Consider the following 14,338-nt stretch of genomic DNA (forward strand, 5'->3'; position numbering starts at 1 on the left):
ACAATTTAGGTACAATTTACAGTAAGGTGTACGAGTTGTAGTGCAAATCCTTTACCAATAAATATAAAGTGTAAAGTGTGTTTAGGTGATCTAAAGTGTGGAGAGTGGGTGCTGCAGTGTGTTGTTTGTTTAAGTGAGTGTGTGCGTGTGCGTGTGGGTGTGTGTGCTGTGTGCATTTGATGGTTGTTGCATAGTGTTTATTGTTAGTTGAGCAGCCGGATGGCCTGGGGATAGAAGCTTCTTCTGAGTCTTTCTGTGCTCGCCTTAAGACTCCGGTATCGCTTGCCTGACCGCAGCAATTCAAAGAGGCAGTTGTTCGGGTGGCTGGAGTCCTTGATGATTCTCTTAGCCTTACCCCTGCACCGCTTGTTGTAAATGTTCTGGAGGGTGGGCAGCCCCCCTCCAATTGTGCGTTCGGCTGAACGTGTCACTCTTTGTAGTCTGCTACGGTCTTGTGCAGTGCTATTCCCAAACCAGGAGGTGATGTTGCCAGTCAGGATGCTCTCTATTGTACATGAGTAGAAGTTCTTAAGGATCTTCTGACTGACTTGGAACTTCCTTAGGCGCCTGAGGAAGTAGAGGTGTTGTCGTGCCTTCTTCACAACACTGTCAATGTGTGTGGTCCATGTCAAGTCCTCGGATATGTGGGCTCCGAGGTACTTGAAACTGGGAGTGATGCTGGATTGCACTCTGTCTTGGTCTCAGCATATTAATTATATTGTTTAAAAAATGGGCAGAGCAATTGGTATTTCCAGGAAATGTGCTTCTTTTGTTGCCCGTCCCCTTTTATGTCAGATAGTGCAAAGTTTAGTTTTATGTCATCTTGACTATTGCTCTGCGATGTGGTCATCTGCTGCCAGTGGTGACCTCAGGAAGCTCCAGGTGGTCCAGAACAGGGCAGCACGGTTGGTACTGGGCTGCTCACTAAGGTCTAATGTGAGCCGTATGCATGCCTGCCTCTCTTGGCTTAACGTTGAAAATAGATTGTCTTTTAATATACTTGTGCTGTTCAAGTTGATCATGAGCAGTAAAACTCCTGTTTTTATACATAATCAGATTGTTTTTAGTAATACTGTGCACGAGCATTACACTAGAGGTTCCAGTAGTGGGCAGCTTGAATTGCCAGGTCCTAGAACCAGCGCTTTGGGGAGATCTTTTATTTTTAGAGCGTTAACTCTTTGGAATGGCCTGCCTCAGAACCTCTGCTGCATTTACAGTAGATTCACTTTTAAAAATAATCTTAAATTGTTTTTAAATTGTATTTAACACTGTAAAGTATTTTTTTGTTTTTGTTTTACACTAATGTAATTTTAGCTATCTTAATTGTTACAGTAGTTTCATTATGCATTGTGTGTACTGACTTTGAATAATTTTGTTTTTGCAATAGTGATTGTTTTTGTATGTTTTTTTGTGTGTGGACCCCAGGAAGAGTAGCTGGTTGCTATCGCACCAGCTAATGGGGATCCCTAATAAAATCAAATCAAATCAAAATCAGTAACATCATCACAGTGTTAGTAACCTCCATGAACATCATCACAGTGTTTGTAACATCCAGTAACATCATCACAGTGTTAGTATCATCCAGTGACATCATCACAGTGTTTGTAACATCCAGTAACATTAGCACAGTATTAGTAACATCCAGTAACATCATCATCACAGTGTTAGTATCATCCAGTGACATCATCCCAGCGTTAGTAACATCCAGTAACATCATCACAGTGTTAGTAACATCATCACAGTGTTAGTATCATCCAGTGACATCATCACAGTGTCAGTAACATCATCAGTGTTAGTAACATCCAGTAACATCAGCACAGTATTAGTAACATCATCAGTGTTAGTAACATACAGTAACATAATCACAGTGTTAGTAACATCCAGTAACATAATCACAGTGTTAGTAACATCCCGTAACATCATCACAGTGTTAGTAACATCCCGTAACATAATCACAGTGTTAGTAACATCCCGTAACATCATCACAGTGTTAGTAACATCCAGTAACATCATCACAGTGTTAGTAACATCCAGTAACATCATCACAGTGTTAGTAACATCCAGTAACATCATCACAGTGTTAGTAACATCCAGTAACATAATCACAGTGTTAGTAACATCCCGTAACATCATCACAGTGTTAGTAACATCCCGTAACATAATCACAGTGTTAGTAACATCCCGTAACATCATCACAGTGTTAGTAACATCCCGTAACATCATCACAGTGTTAGTAACATCCCATAACATCATCACAGTGTTAAGGCCCTCCCATAGTCGAGCGGACCGTACGCGGAGCGGACTCCACAGAGGTCCGCACGGACTCTTTGAGCTTTCATAGTCGAGCGGACCTCCGCGGACCAATTTCCTACATGTCTCGCGCCAGTTTACACAATTTTCCCCACGCTGTTTATACTTCTGTCATGTCGTCATCATCCGATGTCAAAATAAAGAGTCTAGGTTATCTCTGTAATATCTTGGATATTAACGAACAACGGAACAGTTGGTTGGTAAACAAGACGCTTTATTACTACCTCAGGTGGTTCCTCAATCCCAATAATCCCTGCCTCTCGCGCCACTCCCACTTACTGTAACTGTCGTAAACATGTCGTAACGTATACTCCTCTTGTAGTCAGTTAACAATACTATGACATCTCCCTTTTTCCTTTTAACAATATCAACACATATCAATAACTTAGATATCTTTCTTTAACAATATCAACACATATCAATAACTTTGATATCTTCTCTTTAACAGTATCAACACATATTAATAACCATGACATCTCCTTTTTTCTTTTTTTTTTTTTATATCAACACCCTTCAAAAAAATTATTATTGAACTCTCCCCTCACAGGTCAAGTCTCTGGACAGGTTTAACAGGTCTACCAGACCTGGTTTGGATCAGTCCATCAGTGTTCCTTGTTGGACCAGGCGAGCCATGGTTTGGGCTCATCTGAATGTCAGGTGTGTCATTCCCGGGATTTGTGTCATCATTCGCTGGAGGCCCCGCTACGGGCACCGCTTGGAGATGTCGACGGTTACGCCTGTACAGAGCACCCTGCTCTGTCTCGATGAGATAAGACCTCTGTGTAACGCTCTCACCTGCCACTACTGCAGGTGTGGACCAGGTCTTTTGATTGTCCAGTCTGGTGAGAACATGGTCTCCTCGCTGCAGTGGTGTGAGCTCTCTCACGCCATGGCGTTTGTTATAGTAGAAGGCCTGTTTGCTCTTCTCCGCAGCATCTCGAGCTCTGACGTGATGTTTGTTCGGCCACCTTGGTTGCAGGTTCTTGGCCAGAGTGGGCAGTGTCGTCCTGATTTTCCTGCCCATTAGGAGCTCTGCCGGACTGACACCCGTACTGCTGTGTGGAGAAGAACGGTAAACCATTAAAGCAAGTAGGGGGTCCTTTTGTCTCAGAATCCCCTTGGCCGCTTGGACTGCACGTTCAGCATAACCGTTTTCCTTGTGAGTTGTGGGGACTAGAGGTTGTGTGCTTAAAGTCCATGTCACAGGCAAAGCCTCTGAAGACATCACTGCTGAACTGCGGTCCGTTGTCACTGATGACCTCCTCCGGTATTCCGTGCCGGGCAAACGTGGCTCTCAGCTTCAAGATCACATGTGCACTAGTCGTGGTAGGCATGTGGAGTATCTCCAGGTATCTAGAGTAGTAGTCAGCTATGACTAGGTAACTCTCTCTCTCATGTTCACATAAATCTATGCCAATTCTCTTCCACAGCCTGTCTGGGAGAGGTGTTGACAGGAGAGGCTCCCTGTTCTGTGCTCTCCTCTGCTCACGACAGTACATGCAGTTCTCAACTTTGTGTGTGATCTGTGTGGCTATGCCAGGCCACCACACCGAAGTGTTGGCCCTGTCTCTGCACTTGTTAAGACCTTGATGGCCCTCATGTATGCGTTCTAGTATATCCGACGTCAATCTCCCTGGTATCACTATTCTACTCCCTCTGGTCACTACCCCATCGTGCATAGACAGTTCGTTCCTAACGGGAAAGTACTCCCTAACACAGGTGTTTATATGTGCTAGGTGTTCAGGCCACCCCTCTTGTATGTACCTGATCACTTCTTGGAGCTGCTCGTCCGCCGCCGTCTCCACGCGGATGCTGTCTATCTTTTTCGGCGATGCTGGAATGTTGCTCATCACAGCTGCTACGTAACACTCCACGTCTGTGTCCCTACTGAGCCCCTTGTCTGCCTGTGGGCTCCTGGACAGTGTGTCTGCCACCACCAGAGTTTTCCCCGGTGCATACTCAGCCTCCGGGTTGAACCTCATCAACCGCATGAGGAGTCGCTGGCAGCGGAGTGGCACATTGTCGAGATCCCTGGAGTTCATCAGTGGGATGAGGGGTTTGTGATCCGTAATCAGTTTGAATGCTGGCAGGCCGTAGAGATACATCTGAAACCTCTCACACGCCCACACGCTCGCCAGGCACTCTTTCTCTATCTGAGCGTACCTGGTTTCAGCGTCACTCAGTCGCCTTGAGCAGTATGCTACTGGTCTCCAGTCCTCGCCATGGAACTGCAGCAGGACACCGCCTATCCCATAACTGCTTGCGTCTGCTGAGACCACTGTGCTCCTGTTAACATCATAGTACACCAGGGTAGGTGACGTTGTGAGGAGCTCTTTAACTCGCTCAAAGGCTGCTTGTTGCGCCGGACCCCACATCCACACTGAGTCTGCTTTTAACAGTGCATATAGTGGCTGGCCCACTGTGGCGAGGTCTGGAATATATTTCCCCAGGTAATTGATCATGCCGAGTGCTCTCTTTAGTTCCTGCACGTTTTATGGTGGTTCCAGTTTGCTGACTGCAGACACTTTGGCTGGGTCGGGTCGTACACCATCTTTGTTGATCACCTGACCCAGGAAGTGCAGCTCCTCCTTTCTCAGCACACACTTCTCATTGTTCAGCTTCAGGCCTGCAGACTCTAGCCGATCCAGAACCTTCCGCAGCCGCTCATCATGTTCGCTGGTGTTGCTGCCATGGATGATGATGTCGTCCATGTAGACGGCAACGCCGTCCAGCCCTTCCAGCGTCTCCACCATCTTCCTCTGAAATATCTCAGGTGCACTGCTTATCCCAAAGGGAAGACGTTTGAAACAGTACCTTCCGTACGGTGTGATGAAGGTGGTCAACCTCTGGCTGTCTTTGTCCAGTGGGATCTGCCAGAACCCTGACGCTGCGTCAAGTGATGTGGAGCCGCTGAGCTGAGCCACCATCCCCTCTGATGTCGGCAAGATGAATCTCTCCCTTTTGACAGCCTTATTAAGCTTCTTTAAGTCCACACAGATGCGTGCTCTTCCAGACTTTTTCGGGACTGGCACCATGGGTGCGCACCACTCTGTTGGGTCAGTCATGGCTTCAATGATGTCGTTGGCTTCCATCCTCTCCAACTCCTCTTTCACTGCACTCAGGAGCGGTATGGGGACCCGGCGTGCTGTGCATACTGCATAGGGCTGGGCATTGTCCTTTAGAGCTATCTTCACAGGCTGTTTTCAGTAGGCCAAACTCCTGTTCACTGGTGTTGACCTCGCCCACTCGCTTTACTAACCCCATAGCTACAGCTACTGGCCTGCTGAGTAGGTTATTCACACTCTGCCCTCTAATGACATAGAGCCTGCATGTGTATGTTTCCCCCTTGTAGCTGGTCTGAGTCATAAACTGCCCTAAACAGTTCAATCCACCCCCTGGACCACTCAGCACCTTCTTTGGCCTCTGTAGGACTCGTTTTGGCTCCAGTGTTTTGTACACAGTTTCACTTATGATACAACAATCGGCTCCAGTATCTATTTTAAATTCTACAGGTGAGCTGCCAATCTCTAATGTGACTGTCCATTCATTATCATTTTGAGGCATGCTATTAACTGAGCCCAGATAATAATACTGTCCATCTTCTGATCCCTCACCCTCAGTCACTTCCCTCACCTGCTTGCTTTTGCACACTTTTCCCCAGTGTCCACTCTTCCCACAATTATTGCAGTTAGACCTCCTTGCTGGGCAGTCATCCTGCTGACTGTGTGGCATTTTGCTGCACCGCCAGCACTTCCTGTGGTCATTCTCACTCTCTCTCTCCTGGCGCCTCTCTCTCTGTGGGTGCCGCCACTTCTGTGTTGCACCTCTGTTATGCCGTTGTGCTACTTCTTGCACGGTGTAAACATGTCGTAACGTATACTCCTCTTGTAGTCAGTTAACAATACTATGACAATCTCCGTTTCCAATATTTCGAAATAAAACTGCCAGTTTTACACACTTCATTTAGAAAAGCCATTCAAACTTCTCAAGTTTCTTCAGATGATGAAAAAAGACATGGTCCAAATGTATATGAATTGGAATGGGCGATTCCATGATGATTAGCGATAGTAAAACTAAATTTAGTGTCATCTACCTGCCAACGTTTTACCGGACCAATCCTACCCATTTAATCATGATCCTGCCCTACTCTCACTTGGCACGGAGCGAGTGTTCAGAGTAATTGCAGATCGGCGTCACATTAAATGCAGGCCGATGTCAACCAAAAATGCAGAGCAGCGTTTTGTGTGACACCAAGTGAGCGGCGCGGATGTCCGCGCATTCGAAAATTGGAGCTTCGCACTTGGAGTCCGCTTTGAGTCCGCGTGGATCTCTGCGGAGTCCGCTCGACTATGGGAGGGCCTTTAGTAACCTCCATGAACATCATCAGTGTTAGTAACATCCACTCACCACAGTATTAGTAACATCATCACAGTGTTAGTAACATCCAGTAACATCATCACAGTGTTAGTGTTATGGTTTGAAACCGACCCCAACAGCACGGCACAGACAGGTAGTTCAGAGTTAGCCAAAGACTAGGGCGTATTTATTTCTGAAACAGGAATGAGTGAAATAACAATAAGAACAAACAAAGGGGAGAATGTTCTTGGCAGAGTTGTCTGCGGCTCTGCAGATCGTCCCGGTATTGAGATGGAGAAGCGGCGTAGCGCCACTGCCTCTGCGGCTCTGCAGCTACTCCAGGATCCAACTCGGGGAGGAACGGAGAGAGAGAGAGAGAGAGTGGTCAATAAACAAGCCAACGGAATACAGAGGCAGTCCAGTCCTCCTTAGCTGAGTCCAGTATAAACACACGTGACTTAATCTTCAGTGTTACCAACACACAGGTTTAGCTGAGCCCAGTACAATCCCACATGACTTAATCTTCAGTGTTACCAACACACAAGTTTAGCTGAGTCCAGTACAAAACAAAAGCGGCAAATCTTCAGTGTTATCCAAACACACAGAAAACAGAGAATCCAAAAGGTTCGTTCCAAAAACTCACCAAAGCACAAATGCGCAAAGCGGGCAACGATGCACAGCTCCAACGGATGATAGAGATACACAACAGCGGCGACTTCCATGGACGTCCTGAAGAAAAACAGACGAGGCACAACAACGGGGGGAACAGGCAGTAGCAGTGGTAATCCAAAACGACCCGACAACGATTGACAGAAAGACCCGAGTATATGAAGGGCTCTGGGCGCTGATTACAAACAACCGACAGGTGCGTGACAGCAATTGGTACTTTACCTAGAAGCGTGTGGTGGCAATGAGCCAATCCTCCTCACAGTACCTTGAAGCGTGTGACGGGAATGGGCCAATCCTCACAGTACCCCCCCCTCCACGGGAGCCACCCGGCGACCAGCCCGGCCTGTCCGGATGGGAACGATGGAAGTCGTGATCAGGTCGGGGTCCATGATGAGCTGGCGGGAGACCCAGCTCCGTTCCTCCGGGCCGTATCCCTCCCAGTCCACCAGGTACTGGAACCCCCGTCCCCGCCGTCGGACGTCCATAAGCCGACGGACCTGCCACTGGGGGTGTCCGTCCACCATCTCGGGAGGAGGCGGGTCCGGAGCAGGAGGCATCAGGGGACTGAGGGAGACAGGCTTAACCCGGGACACATGGAAAACGGGGTGAATGCGCATGGACGCAGGAAGCTTAAGACTCACCGCCGCGGGACTGAGCACCTTCAGAACCTCAAAAGGACCGACGAACCGGGGGTTAAGCTTCTTGGCCGAGGATCGAAGCGGAAGGTCCTTGGCGGACAGCCACACCCTCTGCCCAGGGTGGTACGTCGGCGCAGGGATCCGGCGCCGGTCAGCCCCATGACTGGCGCGCTCCGATGACCGGAGCAGTGCAGTCCTGGTGATCTCCCAGACCTGTCGGCACCGGTCGAGATGGTCCTGCACGGAGGGAACTGCCACCTCCAACTCCTGTGCAGGGAAAAGAGGGGGGTTGGTAGCCCAGGGATACCTCAAAAGGCGAGAGGCCGGTGGCGGAACTGACCAGGGAGTTGATGGCGTACTCGACCCAGGGGAGGAACCGGCTCCAGGAAGCGGGTCTCTCGGCAGCCATACAACGGAGAGCAGACTCCACGCTCTGGTTCATCCTCCATCCTGGTTGTCCGTTAGTCTGGGGATGAAAACCAGAGGAAAGACTGACTGTTGCCCCCAATCCCTTGCAAAAGGCCCGCCATACCTGGGAAGTGAACTGGGGGCCCCGGTCCGAGACGACGTCCTGGGGAAAACCATGGAGGTGGAACACGTGGCTTGTCAGGAGGTCAACTGTCTCGGCAGCCGAGGGAAGCTTGGGAAGGGCCACGAGGTGAACCCCCTTGCTGAACCGATCCACCACGGTCAGTAGGCACGTGTTCCCCTGGGACGAAGGAAGACCCGTGACGAAGTCCAACGCCACATGGGACCAAGGGCGGCTCGGAATGGGAAGCGGCTGCAATAGCCCGGAGGGTGCCTGGTGGGAGGCCTTGCTGCGGGCGCAGACCGCGCAGGCCAGAACAAACTCCTTGACGTCGTTCCTCATGGTGGGCCACCAGAATCGACAAGCCAGGAAGGAGAACGTGCGATGAACGCCCGGGTGGCAGGCGAACCGGCTGGTATGGCCCCACTGGAGGACCCGGGACCGGACTGAGTCGGGGACGAAGAGGCGATGAACGGGTACATTGCCGGGAGCGGGATGGAAGCGTAGGGCACGCCTTACCAACCCCTCGATGCCCAAGGTGACCACTCCCACCACCCTGGCCTCTGGGAGGATGGGAGTCGGATCCTCAGTGGTTGGAGCCCCCTTGGAGTGTAACCGGGACAGGGAGTCGGCCTTCGTGTTGCGGGACCCAGGGCGAAAGGTCAGCGAGAAGTCGAACCGACTGAGGAAGCTGGCCCACCTTGCCTGCCGGCCGTTGAGGTGCTTGGAAGCACGGATGTACGTCAAGTTCTTGTGGTCCGTCCAAATGGTGAATGGTTTTTTGGCCCCCTCTCGCCAATGACGCCACTCCTCCAAGGCAGCCACTACCGCCAGCAGCTCCCGATTGCCGATGTCATAGTTCCTCTCGGCAGTAGAAGGCGCACGGATGTACCTTCTGGTCCGTTGCCGACCGCTGGGACAAGATAGCCCCTAGTCCAGTATCCGAGGCGTCCACCTCCACAATGAACTGTCTCTTGCGGTCTGGGTGGAGCAAGACCGGGGCGGTGGTGAACCTCTTCTTGAGGGAACGGAACGCAGCGCAAGCCGCTGGGGACCAGTTGAACGGCAGGGAGGGAGAGGTTAGCCTGGTAAGTGGTTCCGCCACCTGGCTGTAGTTCCGGATGAATCTTCGGTAGAAGTTTGCGAACCCGAGGAAGCTCTGTAGCTCTTTCCGAGAGGTGGGTTCCGGCCACTCCTCCACGGCCCGGATCTTGCGAGGGTCAGCTCGGGTCAAGCCGCTCTCCACGATGAAGCCCAGGTAATCGACGGAGTCGGAGTGAAATCGGCACTTCTCTGCCTTGACGAAGAGCCGATTGTGGAGGAGGCGCTCCAGCACACGGCGGACATGCTGGACGTGTTCCTCGAGGGTCTTGGAGAAGATGAGGATGTCGTCCAGGTACACCACCACAAACTCCTCCAGCATGTCACGGAGGACGTCGTTCATGAGCGCCTGGAATACCGCCGGAGCGTTGGTGAGGCCGAACGGCATCACCAGGTACTCGTAGTGGCCCCTGGGAGTCTTGAAGGCGGTCTTCCATTCATCGCCTTCTCGGATACGGACCAGATGGTAGGCACTCCGGAGGTCCAGCTTGGTGAAGACGGTAGCCTGGGTGAGGGGCTCGAAGGTGGAGTTCATGAGAGGAAGAGGGTACTTGTTCTTAATGGTGATCTCGTTGAGTTGGCGATAGTCGATGCAGAGTCGAAGGTCTCCATCCTTCTTCCCAACAAAAAAGAAACCGGCCGCCACCGGGGAGGAGGAAGGCAGAATGAGGCCTGCTGCCAAGGACTCAGAGATGTACTTATCCATCGCTGCCTTCTCAGGGACGGTCAGACTGTAGAGGCGGCTGCCGGGAAGGGGAGCCCCAGAGCGGAGGTCGATGGCACAGACGTAAGGCCGGTGAGGCGGAAGGGCCTGAGCCCGGGACTTACTGAAAACCTCCTCAAGGCCGTGGTATTTGGGGGGAATAGTCGAGAGGTCCGGGGGCGGCTCACAAAGGGAACTCCGGGGCGAGGGACTGGACGCCGCCTGAAGACACTGGGCATGACAGGAGGAGCTCCACCCCCTGATGGTACCGGAGGACCAGGCGATGTGGGGCTCATGCAGCGTGAGCCAGGGCCGACCCAGGACTACAGGGACAAGAGGGGATCTGGTGATAAAAAACTGGAGTCTCTCAACGTGGTTACCAGCAATGGTGAGAAGGACTGGACAGGTGCGTTGAGTGATGTCAGCCGGTGCTGGTCCAACGCGAACACCTCCAAGGGTCTCTCGAGGTCCTCAAGTGGAATGTTGGCCTGGGTGGCAAACTCGAAATCCAGGAAACTCTCATCAGCACCCGAGTCAATGAGTGCCTCCACCGTCGCCCCTTGGTTCGCCCAGGCTAGGGTGACGCTCGTCAGACGGTTAGGTGGTGCACGGGTGTGGGAACAAGAAAAACGGCTCACCAGGATCTCCCGGGGTCCCGGCGAGCATGGTCTTTTGGCCGGGTGGGGCAATTGGAGATACGGTGTCCATCCCGGCCGCAGTAGAGGCAAAGGCCGGACCTGAACCTGGCCTCCCGTTCAGCCAGGCTAAGGTGTGTGCGTTCCAGCTGCATGGGTTCCTCCTCGGGCACCGAACGGGAGGGGAAGGGGCCACCAGTTGCGGAGGGAGCAGGACGGACCGCAGTACCGTCACGAGTGCGGGGGGTCTGGGGAACGTCTGGGGGTCCCAGTCGGGCTCTCTCACGCCTTCTCTCCCGGAGGCGTCCGTCGATGCGAATTGCGAGGTCGAATAGGCCCTCGAGGGAATCGGGCTCCTCACGGGTCGCGAGCTGGTCCCTTACTGCGTCGTTGAGCCCCTTGATCGTTCCAACCGCTCTCCGTTGCGGCCAGTCTGAACTCCAGCGCGTAGTCGGTGACACTGCCACTGCCCTGCCGGAAGGTGCCCAACCGAGCTCCTGGGTCCTGGCCACGAGCTGGGTGGTGGAAAACCCTGCGGAGCTCTGCCACGAAGTCTGGGTAGGAAAAACAAAAATCAGCCCTCATTGACCAGGAGGCAGTAACCCACTGTGCTGCTCGGCCTGAGAGCAGGTTAGTCATGTAAGCCACTCGGGCTCCCTCTGAAGTAAATCGGCTGGGTTGATGAAGGAAAACCAACTCACATTGCATGATGAATGTGGCACAATCCTCGAAGTTACCGTCAAACCAACGTGGTTCGGAGAGACGGGGCTCCCGAGGTGCGAGGTCGGGAGGCGCGGGGTCCGCCACGGCTGCGGGTGGTGCTCTGGCCGAGACTCCTGGAGTAGGTGGGGTTACAAGCAGGGCGTTAAATGCTTCACTCAACGTCTGTAGTTGGTGCAGAATATCAGCCTGCTGATTGCCCTGGGCTGTCTGCAGGGTAGCCAGAGAGCTAAGGGACTCCTGAATAGGCTGGACCTGAGCCCGGAGGTCCTGCACAGCAGCCGCAGCCGCACCTAACTGTAGGCTGTGGTCGTTGGTCAATTCGATCTGGACTGCCAACGCTGCCTTGACCCTGTCTGTGTCGGCTGGGGTCGTCATGGTCGGTTCGTAATGTTATGGTTTGAAACCGACCCCAACAGCACGGCACAGACAGGTAGTTCAGAGTTAGCGAAAGACTAGGGCGTATTTATTTCTGAAACAGGAATGAGCGAAATAACAATAAGAACAAACAAAGGGGAGAATGTTCTTGGCAGAGTTGTCTGCGGCTCTGCAGATCGTCCCGGTATTGAGATGGAGAAGCGGCGTAGCGCCACTGCCTCTGTGGCTCTGCAGCTACTCCAGGATCCAACTCGGGGAGGAACGGAGAGAGAGAGAGAGTGGTCAATAAACAAGCCAACGGAATACAGAGGCAGTCCAGTCCTCCTTAGCTGAGTCCAGTATAAACACACGTGACTTAATCTTCAGTGTTACCAACACACAGGTTTAGCTGAGCCCAGTACAATCCCACGTGACTTAATCTTCAGTGTTACCAACACACAAGTTTAGCTGAGTCCAGTACAAAATAAAAACGGCAAATCTTCAGTGTTATCCAAACACACAGAAAACAGAGAATCCAAAACTCACCAAAGCGCAAATGCGCAAAGCGGGCAACGAGGCACAGCTCCAACGGATGATAGAGATACACAACAGCGGCGACTTCCATGGACGTCCTGAAGAAAAACAGACGAGGCACAACAACGGGGGGAACAGGCAGTAGCAGTGGCAATCCAAAACGACCCGACAACGATTGACAGAAAGACCCGAGTATATGAAGGGCTCTGGGCGCTGATTACAAACAACCGACAGGTGCGTGACGGCAATTGGTACTTGACCTAGAAGCGTGTGGTGGCAATGAGCCAATCCTCCTCACAGTACCTTGAAGCGTGTGACGGGAATGGGCCAATCCTCACAGTTAGTAGCATCCAGTAACATTATCCCAGTGTTAGTAACATCCAGTAACATCATCACAGTGTTAGTAACATCATCACAGTATTAGTAACATCCATGAACATCATCACAGTGTTAGTAATATCCAGTAACATCATCACAGTGTTAGTAACATCATCACAGTATTAGTAACATCCATGAACATCATCACAGTGTTAGTAACATCCAGTAACATCATCACAGTGTTAGTAACATCCAGTGATATCAAATGGTATAATATAATAGAGATGTATAAACAATATTGAATGTTTGTAAAGGGATGTGTTTAGTCTATTGCAGGGCTATTCAACTGGCGGCCCGCGGGCCAGATCCGGACCGCGGGATGATTCTGACCGGCCCGCCAAAGATTACATGATAATAATTTTTTTTTTTTTTTTTTTTTTTACTTTTTTTCTTTTCATGTCAACGTTAACACGCACAATTGAGCCAAAAGTCACTCAATTAATGACAGATTTCATTGATAAATTGAGGGAAAACTCGATTTGATGAATTTGACATGTCCAGAGAATTGATGCATTTTGTGAGCAACCCATTTGCCAATGTAGCTGCTATTTCCACAAAAGGACAAGAGTTCCTTGCATCACTTCACATTGATGAAGGTCTCCTGCAACTTGAAATAATTGACATGCAAGCATCATCTGCTCTGAAGCAGGCACTTGAGAATGAATCCACCACAACATTTTGGATAAAGTGTATTCATGTCAAGACATTCCCCAAAATAAAAACGCTGGCAATATCTGTGCTAACAATGTTTGGCTCAACATACACCTGTGAATCCAGTTTCTCTCACATGAATGCCATTAAAACAAGCAACCATGCCTCCTTGAAAAATGAGCATTTGCATCACTGTTTGCGGGTAGCCCTCACTTCCTATGAACCCTCTTTCTCTGCCATTGCCCAGTCAAAGAAGTGCAATCGCTCTCATTAGATGTGTGTATGTAGGCTAGGCCTGTCTGCCCCCCACCCCCCTGATGTTTGAGAGTTAAGAGTCGACAATAAGTGCTAATAAGATGCTGTGATTTGCTGTTGTTGCACAGACATGAAGCACTTTTTCATAAGCTCAGCTGCACTATAAATGTGTTTTTCTGTTCAAGTGTTGATATTAGAATGTTCAGATGCACATCATGCACTTGTTTGTTTTTTATTTTATTTTTATATTGAAATGTTGAAGAGGAGATGTTGCAGTTGTTGCACAGTCATAAATGAAGCACTTTTTGCAGGAGATGTTGCAGATGTGGCACATAAATGAAGCACTTTTTTTGAAAAGTATACTACTTTTGCAATGTAGTTAAAGGGGAACTATCTTATAAATGGCCTTTTTCAGTGTTTAGCATTGTTTCCTAGCTATGTGGACTTATATTAATATGATCTATGTCTCTAATTCTCATATTGGCGCATTCTTCCAATTCTC

Source organism: Notolepis coatsorum, assembly GCF_963971535.1.
Source record: "Notolepis coatsorum genome assembly, chromosome: 1".
Lineage (NCBI taxonomy): Eukaryota > Metazoa > Chordata > Actinopteri > Aulopiformes > Paralepididae > Notolepis > Notolepis coatsorum.